The sequence below is a fragment of the Lathyrus oleraceus genome, chromosome 7 (genome assembly GCF_024323335.1).
Source record: "Lathyrus oleraceus cultivar Zhongwan6 chromosome 7, CAAS_Psat_ZW6_1.0, whole genome shotgun sequence".
In the NCBI taxonomy this organism is placed as follows: domain Eukaryota; kingdom Viridiplantae; phylum Streptophyta; class Magnoliopsida; order Fabales; family Fabaceae; genus Lathyrus; species Lathyrus oleraceus.
Window position 1 is genome coordinate 284,401,524 of NC_066585.1, and position 23,916 is coordinate 284,425,439.

Below are 23,916 nucleotides of genomic sequence, written 5' to 3' on the forward strand. Positions count from 1 at the left end.
ACCATGCGCCGGTATGGGATTAGCATTAACATCTGTCAATAGTGAAAAATGGAGGGCCTTGGACTCCAGCAGGTCTTGGACTACGTGCTTAAAAGCTTTGCAGTCCTCTACACTGTGCCCGGGAGCACCCGAATGGAATTCACATTTGACATTTTCATCAAAATTGGCTGGCCTTTGATCAGGTCCCATAGGTGCCAAAGTCCTCAACTGTACCAGCCCTAGATCCTTCAACTTTTTCAATAGGACAGAGTATGTCACAGGCGGCCTGTCAAAATGCCGATCAACCCCTCCTCCTGACTGGATATCCTACCCTCGGAGACCTCCGCCGAAATGGCTGACGCTGCTGTTGCTGTTGTGCAGGCTGATTGTCAGCAGGAATAGTTACCGCAGCGGTGTGCTGGTAGTAACGACCCCTACCGTGTCCTCTCTGGGCGTACACAGCACTCGATTCACCCTCATCCTTGTGCTGGTCATTACCAAAAGATTTCTTCGGTCCAGACGACGAAGCGTTTCCTTGCATGTTCCCCATCTTCAGCCAGTCTTCAATCCTCCCCACCTTCTCGGCAATCGCCTTCTGCCCCAAGGCGAACTCTTGCATGACACTGATCAGCTCTCCCATCTCCTCTTTCAGTTCGAGAATGTCGGTGTTGGACGGATCCATTAGTCCGGGAGTATTGCGTCTGGTGAAGTATCTGTGAGGACGGGTTGAGTGCAAAGGTACAGCTCTACGAGCACGAGCAATGATTCCTGCAAAACAGCAAACAGGTTAATATGCATGAATGCGACGTCTATCCATATGAGGAAGATTCTATCTTTCGATTCTGGTTTCATCGAGACAGATAACGTTTTGACATCCACATTCTGAAATTCAAGATGTCTCTCAACCAGATTCTCAATCAATAATACTCCCCATATGGCTAGACGTAGTTTGGGTGCAGATGAATGCGAAATGAGAATGATGCATGAATGCAATGCACTGTGCCATCCTCCAAGTCATTTGAACATCTGTTCTGAAGCCTGGTCTCTGAACTGATCATAACCATCTGAGGTACTGAGCAATCATAAGTCCGACTTAAGGGTTCCGAAATAAACGGAAGAAAGATGCATCATCATCATCATCAAACCATCTCTGAACAGATACCACAATCATCTGAATCGGCCCGGGGAATCCTGAAATAAACGGATCCCCACTGATAAATCACGGACAGCAATCCGGCGTTACGGCGATAAATGACCATAAATCCGACTTATAAATAGAACTCACGGAACAAATAGTCACCCTCTGAATCCATCTGATCATGCATCTGAAAGAAACACCCTCCCCTCACAGGTAAATTCTAATCAGGTCATCCTAAGGCGGATAATAGTCTCGACAATCGGGCAAAGATACTCAATGGGTTTGCCCTTTCGGGTGTGCCATTGTAGCTCTCCTGAGATCGTCTAAAACAAAGATCCGGGAAATGATCGGTCACCAGAGTCAACAACTCAGATGGAGTGACTCAAACAAAGTGGATACTCCACAAAGATGAGCACTATCAACTGAGCCTCGTCCGGCTTGTGGCACATCACGCCGCCAGGCACATGTTGATCTAACATGAAAGAGGCAACGTGAGACCACACTAGTCCTAGGTGTATACTCGGGCCTGGGTTTTAGCCCCTCTCAGAACGCCCACCCCAAACAACAGAATCACCTGCACAGAGGACGGCAACAACATGATAGTATGATGTATGCAGACATTAATGCAAATATATACACAGTGGTTAGAATAATAAATGCAATAAATAATACACACAAGCAACCTAAACTAATCCTAGAACGCTAGGAAGGACTCGCTCGGGGACGATGGACCAGCATAGGTCTACATCAGTTGATTCCCCAGTGGAGTCGCCAGCTGTCGCATCCTGCGAAAAATCAACCGGCGAGCCTAAAAATAAAAACACACAGAGCCGCCACTAAACGTTATTTATCCCAAGATAGGGAAAGGAAACGCTCAGAAAAAACCTGGAAAGACATGGTCTTGCGACCAGAGAGAAAAGGTTCGGGAGTCGGTTACGCAAGGGGAAGGTATTAGCACCCCTCACGTCCGTCGTACTCGACGGGATCCACGTCCTAGAATAAAGAAAAGGTTGCTAAACATCACACACACACACAGGGAACGCAGGTGGGGTTAAGAGGAACGAGCTCGATAAGGTATCGCACCTTATGCCTACATATCTTGTCTGGAACAAGAATCAGAGCCACTGTAGTTCGGCTTACGCACGCCAAACAACACAAAACGCACAAACAAGCAAGGGTGGCAAACATGGAGCCCGATAACCACTGGATGGAATTACGTCGGCATCCGAACCAAAACACAATCAAAAGGGCAAACGTGGAGCCCGACTGCCAATCACTGGGCTTACGTCGGCATCCGAACCCAAACATACATTCAAAAGGGCAAACGTGGAGCCCGACTGCCAATCACTGGGCTTACGTCGGCATCCGAACCCAAACATACATTCAAAAGGGCAAACGTGGAGCCCGACTGCCAATCACTGGGCTTACGTCGGCATCCGAGCCAAAACACAATCAGATAACAAACAAACACACGCAAAAAAGAAAAAGGTTGCCCGGAGTGGTCTCGCACGACCACCTGCCTACATACCTTGTCTGGAACAAGGATCAGGGCGATGTAGTTCCCCTAAACAGGGGAGAAACTCTCTCCTAACCAGAAACAGAGGGAAAAACACGACACTAGGGAGCTGAGACTCGAGCCTAATGTTGTCATGCAAAGTCGCCCTAAGTTCAGGTTTCTAACCTACTTGCATAAGCAAACTATTCCTAACCAGGAAAGAAGCTAACACACAAGCATACAAGCATACCAATCAACATACATCAAATGAGAACAGGCATCTCACACAATCATGTCAATCAGATATTCACACAACACCCACTATAGCCAAACAAGGGGGCTCAATCAAAGGGTTTGACTGCCTAAGCAAGTCATCTGTATGGGCTGGTTTTGCTCTTAACCTTGCCATTACGAGGCTAAGGTGAAGCAGATGAAAGGATGAAGTGAGGATCAGACCTCACAGCTCTTATCCCTAACCAGGGAGAGCTGACAAATGAGCATGGGTCCAGAATAGGGGAACCCTTCTATACTCAGTGACTCTGACACGACAGATCTTGGGCTTTTGATCTCAATGCTACAACCATGTAATGGGAGCAAGGAGAAGACTCAACTGAATAGTGGGGGGTAGGCTGCATACCCCTACCTTCCACCAATTGCCTTATTTAAAGGACTTTCACCTGCTTGGGCTTAAAAATAAACAACCACAATCATTGCCTCTTAAGGAGGACTTCAGACATTTATTTGCCCGGCCCGGTAACAGCCGGGTCTCCAGACTACATGAAGTTTAGAAAGTTATACCTCTATGCAAGTTGCTTAAGCAAAGCAAAGCAAAAGTTCACAAGGAACTGAGCAACTAAAGTACCTGGAAACAGTCAAACTCAGTCAGTATTCATACAGACAAATCATAAACAACAAGTGTACAATCAATCAGTTTACACAAACTATGCACAACCAAAGGCAAGCTTAAAGCCTAAGCCCAAGCTTCAAAACCTACAAAACCAAGTTACGTTAGTATACAAACATCAACAACATCAATCAAAATTGATTTGGGTCATTATCCATGTGCATTGCTTTTTGATCCTGAAAAATCAAGCAAACATTAGCAACTAGACCACTAGGCCAAGCCTAGGGTCCAAAAGCAAGAAAAAATGGTAAACAGCAAGGCATTCACCAACCAATCTCAAATTAACATCAAACAAGAGCAAACACCATTGGTCTCATGTTTAGATCATTCATTATACTCATGTTATGTACAAAACAAGGCAAATTGGTTCAAAGGAATCATCAAACATACAAACAGAAGTATTGCATTCAAATCCATGCCAAAGCACATCCAAAAATCCTCCAATAAATTACACCTAAACAGGGGATATTCCAGGTCTACCATGTCAAATTTGAGCTCAATTGGGCAAATGGAACCATGTCAATGAAAATCAACAAAAACAGACACAATTTCATGCTTCAATTCACACCATCAATGCGTACATCCAATTCAAAAATTCATATCTCATTGAAAACAAAAAAGAAATGGATGAGACCAAAACAGGGAGGTCACACAATGTGTCTAGTTCATGCATATCAAATTTCATGACCATACAGTACAACATGAGGATTTCCCAATCAATCTACCAACATGTATCACATGAGCTTGCAATTTCAATCACCAGAAATGAAAAATCATGATCAATTAGAAAAGGCAGTGAAAAATTCTACAAAAATTCATACAACATCCTAACATATCAACAATTCACCATGCCAAATTTCATTCAATTATAACATGCATAGGTTATCCAATTAAATTCAACAAGTTGACATCAAGAGGTGTGACACAAATTGTCACACCTAAGTTCCAGAATTTGCTGCTCTCTGACCAGGTATCAAAAATTCATGAAATTTACATATAAATAATCCTCAATGAGTCAAGAACCACCACAAAAATTTTCAGCCATTTATTTTATGATATGAGTATTTCATGATCAAATTGCAAAAATGTATCAAAAATGGATACATGTGAAACAAACCTAGGTCAAATAATATTTTTGCCATGCACAACTTTGACCAATAGGTCAAAAAAATCCTACACAAGTCAACAAAGTCAAGGAAAAAATCTCCATATTTTTAGGAATTTTTTACTATTTTTTATGAATTTTTAATGTCCTAATGATTTTCTATAATTTAAATGAATTAATTAGAAAAACCAATGGCAAACTCGTAATTCTTCAGTGGCGGGAGCGGGAAACTCCCAGTTTGAAAATTCAAACGCTTCCACGGATCAAACACAACTTCTTCTTCGTCTCCAAGCCAGGATTTCCCAGAAAATTGCAAAAATGGACGAACATCAAAGCTTCATGAAAATTGGCATGGCTATAGTCAAACGAACCGTCTAAACTCCTACAATCCGAATATGAAACTCGTTTGTCCTAATTGTTCCTCTATCAACCAAATCGATTGAGTTAGGGTTTACACTCAAATGTTCATCTCCAGATTTCTCAACCTACGGTTAACTATTCACAAATCTACAAACATATCTACGACCTACGCAACAAGAACTACCAAACGCATATAAGAATGGAACATTTCATGAGATTCGAAAAACCTCAAACCTGTAATGGCAGTCGCGATTTGCTGCTCCTCACGTGCTTTTCTCCACAAACAGTTGCACTAGAAGGATATAGAAGATGATAGGAGATGCTAGCTTCAATTGCCACGGCTTCTAGTATCCACAATTTGCATTTGCCATTGATGATGAGCTATGGAACAGTCACGATTTGGCTTTCCTCTCCTTCCAAACTACCAAAACAGATGGTGAGGATGATGATACCAATCCAAATCAAAAAGAATCTTGAGATTTCGTTGAAGGATGATGAAGAATTGTGGATTTGAAGGTGTTTGTGTTCTTGATGAAAATGGAGAGAATGAAGAGTTTCTAGATCCAACTTTGGTAATTGTGAGGTTCTGTTATGATTATGAAGGTGTTTATGAATTTATATGATAGCTTAATCATTCACTAATCAAGTTAATTAGTTAAATGGTAATGTTAAGTGAAAGTGTCATTTTCAAAGGAGGGGTAAAATGGTCAATGCACTATGACAGCTAGTGCCAGCTGTTTTGACAGCTCAAGCAATCCCCAAATGACATATGTGATGTGTAGAAACTTGTTCCATGTCCATTGGTTGAGTATTTCTCAAAATCACATGTGTGTGGTAATTGATCCATTTTTAGCATTTCATTTTTCAACCCAAAACTCAAACCATGTGCATTAACCATGAAGTGAATATTCAAACACACTTAAAATGCCATTCCTGAGGTGTTGGAAAAAGTCCCATTCAAAAATTCCAATTATTTTGACATTTGGACAATTTTGCCCCTGGTCCAATTCAGCTGTCCAGTTGAAAAGTGACTTTTTGCCTTGGCCATTTTTGAATAAATCCAATGATGCACCCTCAAAGTACATGTCAAATGGAGTTTGTGCATATAAAGAACTTGCAATTTGGACAAAGTATGTGGTAGTTATGGCCTCCTGATTACAGGTCTTTTCTGAAATTCACTGAGCCATATTTTGCAAACCGTACATTGGATTTTCAAGTTCTTGGACTTTTTGGAAAGGTGAGAGCAAGATCTACAACTTTCATGTTGAACAATTTTTCATTTGAAGCTTCCTTGGACATCTGTTATTGAGGTCCAAAACTTTCCATTTTTGGAAACTTCAATTACAAGTCACTTGCTATTTTTGGCAGTTTTTGTCCTGACTTGATTTTCTTCATTCTTGAACTTTGAGATGTCATTAAACACTTGTTCCAACATGAATGAAGTGTCTTCAACTCATTTTCACCTTCAAATTCACCAGATCATGTACAGTTGACCACAATTGACTTTTCATCTGACAGATGAATCTGGCAATGCATAGATCAAATTAAGCCCCAACCTTCAACTGAAATGGCTCAAGGGTGACACCCTAGCCTCAATAATCACCATATAATCACAAAATGATCCTCATCTCCATCAGAAACCTCATCTCCTGATCCAGCCCTGATTGGCCCAATACAACTGATTAGGGTTGACCAGTGGTCAAAACCCTAATCTCAAGGAATCTTCTTCCATCTTCTGATGACATCCAACCATGATGATGATGATGTATCATTTCAAACAATATGAAGACCAATACCCTTGAGAATCACAAAACCCTAATTCACAGCCCAATCCTCAGATGGCCAGGATCAGTCAATAAAACCCTAGGCTTGCATTTTCTGACTTCCTCATCTCCTGATCAAGACTTGGGAAGATAGCTTGCACAATGTGACCACATGACATGCGATATGAAATGCCTAATGCCCTAAAATGATATGTATAATGATAATGCTAGTCCCAAGAGAGGAGGGCAAATTTTGAGGTGTTACAACATCCTATAGGGTTAACTCCTACAGAAGGCTCTACCAAGGTCCAAACCTGGTTTGTGTACATGGAATCCATTTCAGATTTCATGGCTTCTAGCCATTTCTCAGGCTCAGGACCAGTTATGGCCTCTTGGTAGGTCACAGGCTCATCTTGATCCATGAGTAATATGTAACAACCCAATTTTTAGTATTTAATTATTATACTATTATTACTTATGTGGAGTGTTAATTAATTATTTAGTTGATAGGAGATATCATGAATAATTGAATTAATTAATTTGGTGGATATATGGTGTTAGTTTAATTTATTTGAATTAAATAGAGATATTTAAATATTAGGTCTTATTGGGCCTATTAATTAAATTAGAAGTATAATGACTTAAGCCCAAATAGAATACTAATATAAATAGTAAGAGGTGAGGAGAGTGAGAATTAGGATTCATTTGATCATTGAAGGCAATAGAGAAAGAGGAGAGGAAAAGTAAAGAGAAGAGCTAGGGTTTCCAGAAAATTGAAGAGGTAAGGGGGGAATCCTTATTATTATGGGTTAGTATGATTGGATCAATGGGTAGATGTATGTTTAGGTTAAAATCCTTAATTTGCATGATTTTAGGATTGTTAGGTTTTGATGAGTATTCTTGATTTATGATGATTTAATGGTGTTAAAACCGAAAATTAATGTTATATACTTAGAGTATTGTATGAGTGATAATTTTCTGAACGTGTGGCTTTTTACGGAATCGAAATCGGAGGTCCGGAAGTCCTCCAACGATGAAAACCGCAGAAAATTCTGCATGTTGTCCGTCACACTCGCGGCCTTTTTTATGTTTTATTGTCAAAATCGTTTTGGTCATAACTTTTGATTCGTAAGTCCAAATTGAGTGTCATTTGAAGCGTTGGATAGCTGAAACAGAGGGCTATAACTTTGTTTCAGGAATAAAAGAATTTTGGAGATTATTTGATGGACGTTTTGGGGGTTGAAGAAGATGAAAATTATGTTCGAAAATTTAATAAACAACAACTTTTAGTAATGCCTTCATGCACGGTTTTGATCATAACTTTTAACTCGTGAATCATTTTGGGTTGGGGTTTAAAGAATTAGAAAGGTAACTCTAAGAGATATAGTGTGATGGTGATAAGTGAATTGATTGAGTATTATTCCTATGCCTACTGTATTGATAAATATATTGGTTTATACGTTTGCTTGATGAATCATTGCATTGTTGTAATATGATTGTGTGATAATTATGTTGTTATGCCGATGATGTTAAGATGTTGATGAGTTGTTGTTATTTGTTGATATTATTCATGTGGTAACATGAATTAGTTAATTGCATATTATGTGAATGGTGTATTTGTTATGAATGTTAAGATGGTAGAGATGATCTTAATTCCATATTATGTGGATGATGTATTTGTTATGAATGTTAAGATGGTAGAGATGATATTAATTGCATATTATGTGAATGGTGTATTTGTTATGAATGTTAAGATGGTAGAGATGATCTTAATTGCATATTATGTGAATGGTGTATTTGTTATGAATGTGTATATGTACCATTGGTGGATAATTCATAGAGTTGAATTATGGTGATATGTGGAATGTTAAGATGGTAGAGATGATCTTAATTGCATATGTATTGGTATTTGTACATTCATTCATGGCATGGTCGGCTTCATAGTGGAAGCGGTGAAATTGTGGGTTCACATGGTAAATAGACGTTGATCCTTAATTGGAAACAGGCGTAGCAGACGTTGATCCTTAATTGGAAATAGACGTGGTATTAGACGTTGATCCTTAATTGGAAATAGGCGTAGCAGACGTTGATCCTTAATTGGAAATAGACGTGGTATTAGACGTTGATCCTTAATTGGAAATAGGCGTAGCAGACGTTGATCCTTAATTGGAAATAGACGTAGTGGCTTGGATTCTAGATATTGAATCGGAAAGCGGTGGAACGTTGGGTCCACATAGACGGTGATCCTTAATTGGAAATAGACGTAGCACTCGTTGATCCTTAATTGGAAATAGGCTAGGTAGATATAGCACTCGTTGATCCTTAATTGGAAATAGGCAAGGTAGATGTAGCACTCGTTGATCCTTAATTGGAAATAGGCGAGGTAGATGTAGCACTCGTTGATCCTTCATTGGAAATACGCGAGGTAGTAAACGGTGATCCTTCATTGGAAATAGACGTAGCACACGTTGATCCTTAATTGGAAATAGGCGTGGTAGTGGCTTTGATCTTGTCCAGATCGGAAGCGTGGCTTGGATTCTAGATATTGAATCGGAAAGCGGTGAAACGTTGGATTCACATTATGGTACCACATGCATAGAGTCACATGTCTTGCATTGAGTCACATTAGAGTCATGTGATAGTTGAATGTTTGTATTGTTGTGATTGTGATGTGTGTATGAGATATGGTAATTGAATTTGGTGATGTTTGGATACATAACTTGGCAAATTATGTGATTATGTGATAATTGTCGTTATGTGTATTTTTGGGAATATACTATTGGATTTGAAGATTATACTCCTTGAGTTTTTATTTGTGCTTGAGACATGTGAAATAAATGTTGGTTAATATTATTTACATGGTTATATGAAGTGTGATGAATTCCTTTAATTGTCGATTTAATCATTGCGCTTGATTAATACTTCTTCATAATAATTTGAATTCTCACCCTTTCTGTTTGAATGTTACCTTTATATGGGTATCGCGCAGATACTCAGGAGTAGTATCGCTGAAGTAAGTGGATGGTAGCTCACTCGAGATTAGCTGGAGAGCTGCGGTACTTCGTTTAGAGATTAAGTAATGAGTCAATGCTCTGGTCATGTAACACTGGGTAGATTGGTAGTATTGAACTCGTGTCTTATTTGGATACGTTTTATGGTATTAATTGTGAACATGTTTAATTGAAGAGATTATTGAGAGATGATCATGGTATGGGACATGGATCATTTTATGAAGTGCATGGATATTCGTTATTTTCCGCTGCGAACGCATATGCTTGAATATTCATGATGAGTGAAATGTGTTATTTGAAATGACCAGGTGTATTGTATATTGATGTTGAATGATGTTTGGTTTTTGAAAGCTTTTAGTTTTTGAAAACGTCGATGTGACGCCCTTTTGTTTATATGCGTGCTTATTTACTTTGATTATATGTTAAGTATTTTGGGGTAGAAAAATGGGTGTTACATTAGTGGTATTAGAGCCTGGTTGACCAGTTGGTTAATAGTCGTTAGGGTTTTCAATCCCGTTGTATTTAATCCATGTATCTGATACGATCGATAGTGTTTGTCTGATATATTAGTGGTATCAGAACAGGTCGGTTCGTCCGGCCAGGTTGTTTAATTAGGTTTGTTCCCTAGTATGCAACATGTGTGTGAGAACACTATCGATGCTTGTGTTATTTTCCATTAGCAGGTTGGGAATGAAATAAGTGGAGGAGAAGCGTCTGCTTCTCTTGGATGTCCCAATTGTATCGAACTTGGACATTGTGTTGTTACATGCAAGAGTGCAGTATTGGCGAGTTAACCTATTTTGAGAATGTTATGCTTTTCCTGAACCCGAAGAGAGGTCGGATTCGAGGATGGTGTTGGTTAGAATTTAATCGGGTGTATATCAACTGTTTTGAGAAGACGTTTATTTTTCCTGAGGTTGGTGCTAAGGAAGATTGGTTTGTGAAGCGACGTCTTCATGTGTTAAGCTTGGTATGTTGAAGCTTACGTGTGGCATTCTTGACGAGATTAGAGAAGATCGAGAAGTGAAGAAGCTTCATGGTAAGGAAATTGCTTTGGTGAGAGTGATATGGGGTTGAGTCACCAATGACAATATTACTTGGGAACTCGAGGATAAGATGAGGGAATCGTATCCAGAGTTGTTCGTTTGAGGTGAATTTTTGAGGACGAAAATCTTTTAAGTGGGGGAGAGTTGTAACAACCCAATTTTTAGTATTTAATTATTATACTATTATTACTTATGTGGAGTGTTAATTAATTATTTAGTTGATAGGAGATATCATGAATAATTGAATTAATTAACTTGGTGGATATATGGTGTTAGTTTAATTTATTTGAATTAAATAGAGATATTTAAATATTAGATCTTATTGGGCCTATTAATTAAATTAGAAGTATAATGACTTAAGCCCAAATAGAATACTAAATAAATAGTAAGAGGTGAGGAGAGTGAGAATTAGGATTCATTTGACCATTGAAGGCAATAGAGAAAGAGGAGATGAAAAGTAAAGAGAAGAGCTAGGGTTTCCAGAAAATTGAAGAGGTAAGGGGGGAATCCTTATTATTATGGGTTAGTATGATTGGATCAATGGGTAGATGTATGTTTAGGTTAAAATCCTTAATTTGCATGATTTTAGGATTGTTAGGTTTTGATGAGTATTCTTGATTTATGATGATTTAATGGTGTTAAAACCGAAAATTAATGTTATATACTTAGAGTATTGTATGAGTGATAATTTTCTGAACGTGTGGCTTTTTACGGAATCGAAATCGGAGGTCCGGAAGTCCTCCAACGATGAAAACCGCAGAAAATTCTGCATGTTGTCCGTCACACTCGCGGCCTTTTTTATGTTTTATTGTCAAAATCGTTTTGGTCATAACTTTTGATCCGTAAGTCCAAATTGAGTGTCATTTGAAGCGTTGGATAGCTGAAACAGAGGGCTATAACTTTGTTTCAGGAATAAAAGAATTTTGGAGATTATTTGATGGACGTTTTGGGGGTTGAAGAAGATGAAAATTATGTTCGAAAATTTAATAAACAACAACTTTTAGTAATGCCTTCATGCACGGTTTTGATCATAACTTTTAACTCGTGAATCATTTTGGGTTGGGGTTTAAAGAATTAGAAAGGTAACTCTAAGAGATATAGTGTGATGGTGATAAGTGAATTGATTGAGTATTATTCCTATGCCTACTATATTGATAAATATATTGGTTTATACGTTTGTTTGATGAATCGTTGCATTGTTGTAATATGATTGTGTGATAATTATGTTGTCATGTCGATGATGTTAAGATGATGATGAGTTATTGTTATTTGTTGATATTATTCATGTGGTTACATGAATTGGTTAATTGCATATTATGTGAATGGTGTATTTGTTATGAATGTTAAGATGGTAGAGATGATCTTAATTGCATATTATGTGGATGGTGTATTTGTTATGAATGTTAAGATGGTAGAGATGATCTTAATTGCATATTATGTGAATGGTGTATTTGTTATGAATGTGTATATATACCATTGGTGGATAATTCATAGAGTTGAATTATGGTGATATGTGGAATGTTAAGATGGTATAGATGATCTTAATTGCATATGTATTGGTATTTGTACATTCATTCATGGCATGGTCGGCTTCATAGTGGAAGCGGTGAAACTATGGGTTCACATGGTAAATAGAAGTTGATCCTTAATTGGAAACAGGCGTAGCAGACGTTGATCCTTAATTGGAAATAGACGTGGTATTAGACGTTGATCCTTAATTGGAAATAGGCGTAGCAGACATTGATCCTTAATTGGAAATAGACGTGGTATTAGACGTTGATCCTTAATTGGAAATAGGCGTAGCAGACGTTGATCCTTAATTAGAAATAGACGTAGTGGCTTGGATTCTAGATATTGAATCGGAAAGCGGTGGAACATTGGGTCTACATAGACGGTGATCCTTAATTGGAAATAGACATAGCATTCGTTGATCCTTAATTGGAAATAGGCGAGGTAGATGTAGCACTTGTTGATCCTTACTTGGAAATAGGCAAGGTAGATGTAGCACTCGTTGATCCTTAATTGGAAATAGGCGAGGTAGATGTAGCATTCGTTGATCCTTAATTGGAAATAGGCGAGGTAGATGTAGCACTCGTTGATCCTTAATTGGAAATAGGCGTGGTAGTAAACGGTGATCCTACATTGGAAATAGACGTAGCACACGTTGATCCTTAATTGGAAATAGGTGATAACACGAAATTATATCATATTTTAGGACTTAATTCAATTAAATTTTATTATTATTTATTTCAGTTCACTTCATTTTATTAGATATTACGCGGTATTTTCTTCCTATTTGTCTCAGGTGGCTTATTTTGAAGCACAAGTAAAAATGGAAGAAAAGGAGGTGCAAAAAGGAAAGAAAATGAACCAAATGTCAAAGCCCAGCCCAAAACACAAAAGCGCAGGTGTCGTGCATGTGACGGACGTCACAGAGGGCGTGACGAGCGTCACGCCTTGCACACTCCTGTGACGAACGTCACACATGGTGTGACGAACGTCACACCATTCCCCTACATTTTTGGCGCAAGCAACGCCTCAGAGACGTTGAGGAGACGTTGAGGAGTGTTGAGCCCTATATCCACGCCATGCATTTATGCACGTTGAAGACCTTTTTGGCAGCGGAAGCGGTTACTCAAGCATATATAAATAGCCACTTGCAAAACCAAAAGGGGTTCCGAAGCTTTTCCACATTTTTTCCTTTGCCGTTTTCGCTTTTGCATATTTTCTTTTCCAGCAACTTAACATTATTGTTTCTTTATTATTTTTACAAGTTCTACATTATCTCTCTTGCAATTTCTATTTTCCTTTTTCCTTTTTAGCATTTAGTTAATTCTTTTCGTACAATAGTTTCTACACCGGAAACTATTGTGCACCTTTTTACCGGATCTAACCTTACGTTAGAATCTAGTTTTATTTCCTTCGTTTTAATTTGTTGTTTAATTGAAGAATCCAAGAACAAATCCTACCGGTTTGTGGTGGAGTGTTCAAGACTATTGTTTACCTCATTCAGGTTCTTTAATTATTATTTAATTCTTTGTTTTATTATTTATTTATATTATCTGCCTGGGATGAGTCTGTTTATGCATGATAAGTATTTTAGTTTGTTTAGCATGTCTGGCTAATTCGCTTAGATATCGGTATGTAAAGTAAGCGGAATAAGGAATCAAAACTAAGTCGGTTAAATTAAGTTTAGAATTAAAATCACTCTTTTTACGGTCTCAATTTACAGGTTTAATAACAAAGGTTTTTACGAAAGTAAAAGACATAAAGAAGTTAAAATCAATAGAGCGAGAGTTTGAGGTTTTAACTGGACAGTGTAAATTAGACATTAATTCTAGATCAGGGCGAGAGCAAGTTTTAGAGTTAATTAAATTCCGATCTTTTCCAAAAAGTATTTTTGAAGATTGAATGTGAGGACGAGAGTTAAGCATTCGAATTTAATTATATAACCTAAGTCAACAGAGCGAGAGTTTGAGATAAGGGTGTTTAAACGGTCAGTGTTTTCTTGAAAAGAGTTTCTATGGACTGTATTGCTTTCAAAAAATGGTTTTTGACTTAATTATAAGTGACAGCTACATTAACATAAAATCATGGTTTATTCAACAGAGCGAGAGTTTGAGATAAAACTTTTAATCAATAAAGTCAACTGAAAAGATTTATTTTAAAACCAAGAGACCGACAAAGGATTGATTCCCTAATTACGACGAACTACATACCGATATCTGCTTTATTAATATTTAATCTAGATCTTAGTTTAGTTTTTAGCTTTCCCCCAAACAATCAAACATTGTTCACCTTAGCTTTACGAAGTAACCTTAGATAACGGTATATCGATTCATAAGTCCCTGTGGGATCGATATCTTTTAAAACTACGCGATAGAACTGTGCACTTGCAGTTTGTACCCCAAATTCAACTCATAAAGTCGCGATCAAGTTTTTGGCGCCGTTGCCGGGGACTTTTATTTAATCGATATCGTAACTCTTCCGTTACGCTGTAGAGACTAAGGTTTCTTTTTCTTCTATTCTTTCTTTCGTTGATTTGTATGCCACGCACTCGCTCTCAAGGCGAACCGCTCTATTTACGAATCAACGATATCGAACTATATCTCCGAGTCCTACGACGAATTCGGGAATATCGTGCTGCAAACAATCTCCCTCCTATAGAACTTCCTGATTTCAAAAACCTTTTTCCTTCGATAACCGAGATGGCAGAACCAGCTCGTGCTCTTAGAGATTACGCCGCTCCATCGCAAGATGAGCCGCATTCAAGTATTGCTCCACCCGCAATCGAAGCAAACAACTTCGAACTTAAACCTTCGCTGTTGCAGGTGTAGCACCTCAAATTTGCACCTATCATTGTACATACATTCTCACATTAGGTCATAACATAACATGGTCCACTGCATAGCATTGCATTGTCCCTTTTGCCTCAAGTGCAAGATCATCAGAAGAATTAGGTCAAACTGATCAGGAGATCAGTCAATCGAGCAAGCAAGCACAATTTTCATTGAGCCAAGGCCCTAGGGTTGGTCCAACGTGTTCACATGACTTGGGGATCCATTTGAAGTGTTTAAGTCAAGGATTGGATGCTCAGAAGCCATCAGTCAATGCACAATCAGTCAGAAACCCTAAAAAGTCAAACTTGGTCAACTGTGATTGATTTTATGGTTTTGATGGATGGATTTGGTTTGAGAGAGTTTATTCATGTCCAAATAGGCCTCATATATCATGGCAAATACCATCATTGGAGAATTTGAAGCAAAATCAGAAATTTCCAAAAATAGAAACTCGACCTGTAATTTTAACTGCCAAAAATGGAAACTTCTTGAGCCTAAGCCTACATCATGATACAAGCTTCAAATGAATTTTTGCCCAACATGAAAGTTGAAGATCTTGTTCTCCCATTTACAAAAAGTCCAAGAACTCTCAATTCCCATGTATGGTTGGCAAGATATGATCAATTCATTTTCAAAAATTCTTGAACTTCAAAAGGCCATATCTCTCAAACCATTTGGCCAAATTTGGTGAGGTTTTTTCCAACAAGTCATATTTAACCTCCTCTTTCCAAAAATGTAACCCTCATGCACCAAAACCTCATGGATCAAAATGGACTTTTTTGACTCACTTGAATTATTTTTAAGTGAAGTGAAATTATGAACTTTTGATTTAACCATTTTTAATCCACTTTGCCATTCAAATATGTTCAGACATGTTAAATTGGTTGTGTTACAAGCCCAAATTCGTGGCCTTTACCATTACACCTCACCATTTGAATAAAAGTGGCCATTTAGCAAATTGCTTCATAAAACTAAACCATGTTTAGCATCCACTTAAGCCAACCTTAAACAGACAATATATACTCATTTTCTGACAATATATACTCATTTTCTGAACAAAAATTGCAAAGAGCCTTGGTTATTAAGCTTGGATTCACCTTCTGCAAGTCCTTTAGAAGCCTTGGCAAGTGATGAAATTCGACTGTAAAAGCATTATCCAAGGCTGCTCCATGGAAACTCACTCATGACAGCTCGTGATTAGAAGAAAATGGAGCACCATTGAGCCATTTCCTTTCGTCCATTCTTCAACTGGAACCCATTAGAACTTCTGTTTGCGCATTTTGTAGCTCAACGGCCACCATCCCAGTTCTGCCATGAATTGAAGGTTAGAAATTCACTTTCAAAATTCATGAAATGTTATGATGGTTTATGTACATCTCACTGCCATGAACACCCTGGACCTTTTGTTTTTGATTTTCGTTGAGATTTGGTTGAGATAGCTCTGATTTATGTTTGTGATGCTAAACTTGTTTACTTCAATTCATGCTGGCCATGGCGTTTTGTTGCGATTGGTATTTGAATTCGTGATGTATGAAGTAGGAGCTACCAAATGGTGTGCTTAATTTTGAGTTACAAGGTTTTTTTTCCTGAACCTGGGTTTTTGCGTGGAAGAGCATGAACACTGTGCCCAGAATTTCTTTTATTGTTCACTGTAGCATGTTAGGGTTTGTGTGCATGAGGAAGACGAAATGTGATTGGCCATTGGAAGTGGGCCATGCAGCGTGTGAGTGGTCCGTGCCATCGTTGACCGAGCATTGACTCTCCATTTTAAATGAAACGCTGAGTTTCATACTCAGCGAGGGACATTTTGGTCCTTTGGCTTTTTTTTTAAATATTTATTCCAATAATCATTATTTAATTCACTTTATTTTGTAATGTTTATTTCACTTACCATACCCAACTTACAAAAATCATATCTCATCCATTTTAAATCCAAAATTCATGGGATTTTTTGCATTATTTTCATCATGACCTCTAATATTTTATCATATTTTTTCCAGAATTTTGTGATCATTGGATTTTATTTGGCATATTGATTTGTAACATGCATCCATATTGTACACATTTTACCAAAACCTTTGTGAAATGGTCATGACTTATCCTATGGACTTGAAACTTTTTGAGCACAAACTAGACACATTCATGTTTATTTTGATGTAGAGTTTGTGAATTTCTCATTTCTGGATTGTGAGTTGTGAATTTTTGAAGTAAGGTGTGACAATTTGTGTCACACCATTGATGTGCAACTTGTTGATTTTTATAACCATGCCTATTGACCTCCAAATGGATTGATTTTTTGCATGAACCTACTCTTATATGTCTAGTTTGTATGTGATTTTTTGTGGAATTGTTCATGGCATTTTCCATTTGTTTGAGATTTTCTCCCCTGTTTGACCAAAATGTTGACTTTGTGTGATACATGTTGCCATTTCATTTGTGAAATGCTCATACTTTATTAGATGGACATGAAATTTTACATGAGATAACTAGACATCCTAAGCTTTGCCATGGTTTTAGTCCCATTCATTTATCATATGCCATCTTTGATTTATGAATTTTTCAAGTTGATGCATGTTTGGTTGACTTCCTTGAGCATGTTCAAAATTGTTTTGACTTTCTGATTTTCATTGACTGCCTTCCACTTGTCCAAATGAGATGAAATTTGACATGCTTACCATGCTATGTGTTAGGATTGATCATGATTTATTTGGTGATTTTTGAAAATGTTTGAGTTTGCTTTTGATGCAAGTCTTTCTGTTGACTCCTATGAGCTCTCATTTGCCATGCTTTGACTTCTTTTGCTTATGAAATGATGATGATGCATGATATAAACATGAAACCAATTGGGTTTGCTTCCTAAATGTTTGAATTTGATTTTGATTGGACATTGCTTGCTGTTTTGACTTTCTCATTCATTTTTGACCCTAGGCTTGCCCTAGTGGTCCTGTTACTCACCTTTGAGTTCATGTTTTCAGGTTGACCAACAAATGACCAATAAGACCATTTCTTTTTGATTGAGCTTGCTTAAATATCATTGACTAACTTGTGTTTTTTGTAGGTGGCTTGGCTCACATGCCTTGAGCATTGTGCTTTGCACATTTGTTAATTGTATTGACTGTTGATTCCTACCTCCTTTGCTTTAGCTTTTGAATTGTGTACTGATCTGTTTGACTATTTCAGGTACCATTAGTTGCTTAGTTCTTTGAACTTGCTTTGCTTTGCTTTAATAGCAATTTGCATTGAGGTATATTTCTCATCTTCATGTAGTCTGGAAGACCTGGCCTGTTACTTGGCCAGGCAACTGTCTGAAGTCCTCCTTAAGAGGCAATGTTTGTGTATGTTTAAATTTTGTCCCTGTACATAGTCAAAGACCTCCTAAGTGAAGAGGCAATTGGCAGAACCCAAGGGATATGCAACCTATCCCCTGCTATTCTGTGTGTCATCTGCTTTGCTCACACCACTGTGTTGATGCATTGCAGATACAAACCCAAGATCTTGTACAATTGTACAGTTGAGTCAATATCAAAAGTGTAGAAGGGTTCCCACTTTCTGAACCCACACATTCTTGTCTTGAGCTCTCCCTGGCCAGGGATAAGAGCAATGAGGCACACCCCTCATCTCCTTTCATCTGCTTCACCTTAGCCCCTCAATGGCAAGGTTAAGAGCAACATCTACCCAATTCCAGAGGTTTGTTTGTTGAGGTTGATATGACCCCTCGACTAAAACCTAGCCTTGATGTTTGAGCCCCTTGTTGGTGTGTTTATTTTATGCTGTGTGTGCTTGTGTGGTGTGATTGTATCCCCTAGGTTTGTTAGACTCCGCGTAGTCTCGTTTGCATGTCAATTAAGGTAGCACGGTTCCTTCGTATAGGACTTCCTTTCTTGCTTGAGCTTTCTTAAAACACAAACACATTATCCCCTCTTAAGGATACGTTAACTCCTTCTACTACAGGTGAGTAAGTCTCCAAAGGTCGAGCATCAGGTAGATTGTGCAGTGACGTTGTCCACTTAAAAAACACAAACCAACGGGAATAGTTTGGCCGAACTACGGCAACTCTGATTCTCATGTCCAGATGAGATACGTAGGCACGAGATGCGATGTCTTGTCGAGTTTGACTAACAACTAACACTAATTCTCTTCTCTCGCCCTCGTTGCGATTGAGACCTCCCCTTTCTCTTGCCCTAGTTGCAATCGAGACCCTTCTTGCTTCCTGTGCAAGTCGTGTTTAGGATAGGCTTGCTTCCTGTGCAAGTTAGCTAGAAACCTTAACTTAGGGTTGATTTTGCATGACAACATTTAGGCTCGAGTCGTAGTCTCCCTAGTGTTGTGTCTCCCTCTGTTATCTGGTTAGGCTAGTCCTTTTTCCCTGTGTAGGGGAACTACGTCGCCCTGATCCTCATACCAGATGAGGTACGTAGGCAGGAGATGAGCTGATCTCTCCGGGCGCCCTTTTTCTTTTTTGTGTGTGTTGTTTGACAGTTGTTAGGCTCGAGTGCCTGACTCCTTAGCAATTTGTTGTCTGTTTGTTTGTGTGTGTTGCTTGACAGTTATAGGCTCGAGTCCCCGACTCCCTATTAACTTGTTGTGTCGTTGTGTGCTTGGAAGCTGATGTAAGTCCATCGAGTGGCATTTGGGTTCCAGTGTGTGTGTGTTCTGGTCCGGATGCTGATGTAAGTCCAGCAATTGGCATTCAGGCTCCATGTTTGCCTTTGCCTGTGTTTGTTTGTGTGCGTGTCAGCCGAGCTACGAATGCTTTGATTCTTCTTTCGTCCAAGAAGATACGTATGCATAGGATGCGATATCCTAGCGAGCATGTGTCGTCGCCCCAGTCCGAACTACTTCGACTCTGATGTCTATGCCTGATAGACTAAGTAGGCCCAGGATACGATATCCTGCCGAGTCAGTTTCAGTCTGTTTTCTTGCGTCTCTTTCAGCCAGTGTGTGTGTGCACGAGCAGTGTTTTAGCAACCATTTTCCTTCCTTTTGTGCGTGGATCCCGTCGAGTACGACGGATGCGTAGGGGTGCTAATACCTTCCCTTCGCATAACCGACTCCCGATCCCATTCTCTTTGGTCGCGAGACCATGTTCTTTCCAGGTTTACTCTGAGCGTTTCCTTTCCCTCTTTTGGGATAAATAACGCACGGTGGCGGCTCTGTTGTTTCTTCTTTTCCCGCCGGTTTTTCGCGTAATGCGACAGCTGGCGACTCTGCTGGGGATAAGAGAAGTTGACCTGTGCTGGTCCATCTTCCCTGAGCGAGTCTCTCCTAGCGCTCTCTAGGTTAGGGTTTTGGTTGCTGTTTGCTGTTGTATTTATTGCATTCATTCGTATATATTTGCATTTACCGTTTGCATTTATTGTTCGCATTAATGTTTGCATTCATTCATATTCATTCGCTGGCTGTGCTGTGTTTCTCTGTTTGGGGTGGGAGTTACTCAAGGTAAAAGGCCCAATACCCAGGCTATGAGTGAAATCTAGGAAACCTAGGAATAGAGTGATTCATGGGAAGCGGGTGGTGTACGCCACTTAGCAGAACATCGATATCACAAGCAGTTCAGACCCTGGTGGGATATTATCGGTGCATACATCAGGTGTGCACAGGATGATATTCTGCGAAAGGTTATTTATGTTGCGTTTCTCTCGACCTTACCCTGGCCTAGATGACACCCGTGAGTGGGGGGAATTGATCAGTTTAACAGGTACAGTTGGTGACTCCCGGTACTGATGGTGACTATGAATTCTGGACATTTATTTCTGGGACGCCGGAGTTCTGTCCGTGGTTTATCAGCGGGTTCCGTTTATTTCGGATCCCCGGGTTGAATTTGAGAGTACCTGTTCAGAGGAGCTGGCTGTCATCCATTCAGTGGATGTTCCTGTGATGATAGTGATGTAATCTCCAGTTTCGTTTATTTCGGAACTCCCCAAGTCGGATTTATGGTGACTTGGTTCCTCAGATTGGTTTCAGATGCCAGTTGATCAGATTGACCTTGGGTTTCAGATGAATTGCGACTCTGAGTTCAAGCCGAAGCTTCGATCCGGTGTTTTGAGATGCACAGCCTGCCAGTCTTGGCTCCATCATTTGCATCATAGCATGTTTATTTTCAAAAAAATAATAATAATAATAATGCATGAAAAACCAAAGAAAAAGTTAACTCGTATACGCATATCCTTTATCAGGATCATTCATGATAAAATAGCATCCGCATCATGCGTATCATGCACATATCATCCTTACATTGCAGACATGTTTGGGAGAGACTTCTCACTTTGGTTCCTGACTGAGACAGGATTGCTGATCGTCGTCCGCATCGGTACTCAACCAGACTCAATCATCAGAGGATTATGGACCAGGTTCAGACAGAGTTGGCTGAGATGAGGGCAAACATGGCCCAGTTCATGACAATGATGCAAGGAGTTGTTCAGGGGCAAGAGGAGCTGCGTGCCTTAGCCCAGAGACTGGAAGCCGTGATTCCACCAGTCCGCCGTGCTTCACCAGTGGGTGTACCCGTTCATGAGAATGCTGTTGTCACTATTCTCGTCAATGATTATGCCGTGAGTGATGAATTGAGGGGGATCAGAATCAGTGAACAGCCTCTTGCTGTAGAGACTGTTAATGTCAGAGCAACCCGCGCTCCGGTTCGCCATCCTGGCTCTTCAAGTTCTTCCGGTTCTAAGAAGACATACTCTGGGGCACCCAAAAGGGGAGAGATTGAAACAAATGTTGTGCACCATCGGAGGAGCGCAAACAGAGGACAGTATCGTCAGGCTGCTGCTGTGACTATTCCAGCAACTCAACCTCAACAACAGCAGAGAAGACCAACTCAGCAGTATCAACATCAGCAACATCGTCCGCAACAGCAGGCTTACCAACCTCCCAATGATAATCAAGCTGGTACAAGTAATGAGAGGAAGAAGATCACTTTTGATCCAATCCCCATGTCCTACGCCGAACTGTATCCCTCTCTGTTAGAGCGGAACTTGATTACTCCCAGAGACCCGCCGCCCATACCCGTCAACCCTCGGTGGTGGTATAGGCCTGAACAGTATTGTGTGTATCACTCGGGTGCTCCTGGTCATGATGTGGATAGTTGTTTCCAGCTGAAGATGAAGGTTCAAGACCTCGTGAGGTCAGGTATTCTGAACTTTGAAGACTTGGGTCCCCGTGATAATCAAGTCTGAAGATAACAAGTCCTGGGCTGGCGCCGACTTTTTCTTCAGAAGGGTTGTTCAGAAAACAGAAGCTGCTGATGCAAGAGATACTGACAGTTGTCATCCCCGGTGGGATCTATCACAATTGGATCACTGTGGGCTTTCCTACAGTTGTTCATAAGTCAGAGCAATAATCACTTTGTTTAAAAACCCTTCTCCCATGCCAAAAGGAGAAGTGATGACATTGTTGGCAACATTTTGTGCAATGATATTTTCATTCAAATAATTCATGTTAAACATTTGTTTTTCCATTTGTTTTCCCTTTTCGCTTTTTGCATGAAATTGGTGATCACAAAAAACCTTAAAAACAAGAATAAAAGCAATCTTTTCATCTGCATAACGATTGTCTTGTTTGATTTTCAAAGTGCTTTTTATACTCAAAATCTTTATGTAGGTTGTTTCTCAAACCCATTGAACATAATGATCGGACGTCATCTCCCAATTTTGAATTCCCTGTATTCGAAGCGGAAGAAGATGATGTTGAAGGGATTCCTGACGGTATTTCCCGACTTCTTGAGCAAGAAAAGAAGATTACTCAGCTGCATCTCGAGAATCAGCAGAACAGCCAACTGGGGCATTAAAATAAAAAAAAAAAAAAAAAACAAAAAAGAAGAGGGAAAAAAATCAAAATCAAAATCAAAAGAAAGAAAAAGAAAGAAAGAAACAAAAGAAAAATAGCACCCTCAAAGTCCCAAGTTGACTGATGCCGAGTGGATTCAGAGTCACTACAACCAAGTGAATCCGATCGAAAGAAAGAGATCAACTGCCATGTGTCATGGTCAGTTATATCAGCAGAGAGTGAAGAAAGCATTCGACAAGAAGGTCAAGTCTCGAGTTCTGAGAAAAGGACCGTGTGCTCAAGAAAGTCTTGTCTTTCGTGCCCGATTCCAGGGGCAAGTGGACTCCAAGCTATGAAGGTCCATATGTCGTCAAGAGAGCCTTTTCAGGCAATGAATTGACACTTACAACAATGGATGGAGAAGTTCACTCGTCCTGTGAATTCCGATGCAGTCAAGAAATACTTCGCCTAAAACAAAAAAGCAGAATAGCTCGCTAAATCGAACACCCCAAAGGGCGACTTAGGCAAAAAGGAGCGTCTCGGTGGATTGAAAACCCGAAAGGGCGATCCAGGCAAAAGTTAGAGACATTGAAAAAAAGAGAATTCGCATCCCGCTAGATTGAGCACCTCATACTGGGGCAATCTAGGCAAAAATTAGGGATTTGGCAAGTAACTGCATCTTGACAAGACTGTGCTGTACATCTGTCATCCGTCAGGAATTCTCGATTCGTCATCGACTGAAGCTCCGAATACATCGAAAATTCGGAATGGTAGAGGAAAGGTCATTATGTTCAATGTAGCCCTCTCCAATATATATCACCGATTTCAAACTTGTACAGATCTATGGAGTCTCGCCCTTTGCAGACTACCATTCCATCACATCAATTTGAGCTTTTATCCAATTATTTGCACTCTTATTTGTTTCGACTCAACAAATGTTCTGCATGTTTTAATTGATAAAGTATCATTGTTTTCAAAATAAACAAATTTTTCAAAAATTTTTTTTCT